This window comes from Halictus rubicundus, chromosome 3 (assembly GCF_050948215.1).
Source record: "Halictus rubicundus isolate RS-2024b chromosome 3, iyHalRubi1_principal, whole genome shotgun sequence".
Lineage (NCBI taxonomy): Eukaryota > Metazoa > Arthropoda > Insecta > Hymenoptera > Halictidae > Halictus > Halictus rubicundus.
Window position 1 is genome coordinate 18,383,323 of NC_135151.1, and position 2,748 is coordinate 18,386,070.

Below are 2,748 nucleotides of genomic sequence, written 5' to 3' on the forward strand. Positions count from 1 at the left end.
TTTCAACGCGACTACCTCTCTCGGTCGTGTGTGTGTGTGTGTGTGTGTGTGCGGGCCCTCCTCTTTCTCCGCTCTGTGCACCTATGCGCGTAACGAGGAAAGCCGAAATACTGGTGGCGGTAACGTGAGAATGACAACAGATGCGACGGAACGAAATTACAAGTGTCCCGGTTTATTGTGCGGCGGGAGTTGCGCTTTTTTTGGCGAAATTGTTGTGACAAGCATTTCAACGGGCGGCTGGCACTCCTAAATGGGGAAGGAGGCCCCCGTGACACGTTTACGGTGTCAAGTCCTGGTCTTCTGGGAAAAGGGCTGGTGTCCTAGTCCTTTTGCGCCTCCTGCCGGCTCGGTAATCCGATTTAATCGGCTCCTTTTCGTTCCCGGTAACGACGATTCGAACGAAACTGTTGGTCAAACTCGGAAACGTCGATAAACGCGTTTGCCAGGGGATTCCGCCATGATCGTAAGGTCTCCGTCGGCCGGACAGAACGCGCGCGAATCACGCTCGAACCACGGAAATATTAGTAATTACGATGTTTGCGATGACTCGATCGCACGGGGTTATGTAAATACGCCGAGGCGAACGCGCTCCCGCTACTCGCTAACGGGATCAACGGGCTAAAATTGCTGGCGCATAGTTTGCCGGCTTATCTCGGCCTCCCTAATTGTCTATGACTATTCATCAAGTCATTTATACTCGGCTCTATTATCGCTGCCATCAGTTACGAGGCCCCGAGTCACTTCGGATCCAGCCACGACGAAAGCCAGAACCATTTATCTCCTCTTCGAGATGCCCCGTAATTGCGAATTCAGCTTCCACTCTTTTAATTAATGACTCGTTAACAAAAACATTTTCCGCGTACTAGTTACGTGGGATCGTGGGTGAGTTTTTTCCCCCGATGTATTGACATGCGTTTATGGAGCACCCTGTATACGTAAAATTTGACAATAAGAAAACGAATTTTTTGTAAGAAAAATGTTGCTCGAAACGATAACTATACACACAGATTTTAGCATTAGGATCGCGGTGGAAGATTCGGAACGACAGGAATCGGGACATCCGAGGACACAGGATATATTTTGCCAAATAGGTTTACAAACGTTGTACGTTTATAATTTCTAATAAAATATAATTGATCAAATAATCAATTATCATTCCTCAAATAATCGAAAACACTTTGGGACATCAAAGGAAAGGTTAACAAATTTTCAGTGCTGCTATACGACAAGCTTTCTGTTTTTATTGTCGAAAGGATCCGTAGTGTACAATTTTGCCAACAGGTTTTAATTTTTCTTTCACTTGGAATATATTCAATTTCAAAGAAACTCAACGTAATTGAAGTTAACGAACGTCAACGAACGTAATCAACGTCAACGAAATTATTTGAAGCTAAAAGGGATCCTATTGCAAACATAAAAATATTTTTGAACTTGTATCTTTTCGAACTTTTTAAATTGCCCTCGCGCGTCGTTCTGTACGTATTTATACGTCAACGATTAATGTAATTACCCGTAATGTCATCAGTAAAATTGAATAGTTAAGGAATTTTAAAAGTAAAAAGATTTTGCTAAGTGTGGGGTTCGAACCCACGCTCCCAGACGGGAACCAGAACTTAAATCTGGCGCCTTAGACCGCTCGGCCAACCTAGCTTGCTTGTAAGGGCTCGTATCAATTCGGTATATAAGGTATAACGCGTATTTTTATTGCAAATAAATACAGACAGATGTCACTAGCGCCTGGGACAAGATATACGAGAAAAAAAAAAGCAAAAGAAAGATCTTGCTAAGTGTGGGGTTCGAACCCACGCTCCCAGACGGGAACCAGAGCTTAAATCTGGCGCCTTAGACCGCTCGGCCAACCTAGCTTCGGTGAACAGAGCGGTTTCATTTCAGTATATATGCTACGCTATCTACTTCTTCGTGAGTAAATACGAATATACCGATGGCACTAACTATTCTAGACTACTGTTGCCCAACTATCGCTCGTATGGACAGAGTATTTTACTTCTTCAAATATAAACAAATCGGCTGGTAATAAACATTGCATTTTCGGGCAACGTTACATGCATCCGTCGCACGCATTGTTGTTATTGACTGGAAATAGTTCGGCCGCTCGATCAATTTAGCTGAGTTTAGAGAATCCGTAGTATAAAAATTAAACAAATAAGGCAATGTTAACCCGTAATCACAGACTTCGGTCCCTATATTTCTCCCGGGAAAGGCTGATAATTTTCAAACATAAATATATCAATACACTGATGTATAATCTTAATAATTTTATTTATATATTATAATAATATAATATTATAATATTATTTATATCGGCACCTGTGATTCCGGATTAACAATTCTTTTACCATTAGTAATCTTTTTTGTATAAAAAATTCTATTCCAATATATGAGTTAATATTATTTTAAAATATTATGCAATGATAACTTTTGGAGTTCGAATATTGGAACATATGAAAATATTACGAAGCACGTGGCGACGTACAAAGAACTATTAATAAATCCTGAGAAACTATTCTATCGAAAAAACGTGTCAGCAGATAACCTTGCTGACGCACATTTTTTTTTGTAAACGTAATCAGAGACTGCCATCTAGCCGACTTCAATTTATCTATGTGTTATTAAGGCGCAGGCGCATCGAATTGCACAATACCAACCTAATTCGCCATAAAGTGCTAATGAACTTTTCCGCCATGCGAAATGAAAGAAAAATTACAGAAGTTGTAAAAGGCGAAAGCC

At 40.8% G+C, this 2,748-nt stretch overlaps 2 non-coding genes across 2 annotated transcripts; both read right to left on the bottom strand.

The window, feature by feature from the left end:
* Window positions 1–1,566: 1,566 nt before the first annotated feature.
* Window positions 1,567–1,650, bottom strand: Trnal-uaa (transfer RNA leucine (anticodon UAA)). The gene has a single exon. It is a non-coding gene; the product is annotated as a tRNA-Leu (tRNA).
* A 131-nt stretch (window positions 1,651–1,781) lies between these two features.
* On the bottom strand, window positions 1,782–1,865 carry Trnal-uaa (transfer RNA leucine (anticodon UAA)). Its single transcript has one exon. It is a non-coding gene; the product is annotated as a tRNA-Leu (tRNA).
* Window positions 1,866–2,748: the final 883 nt, after the last annotated feature.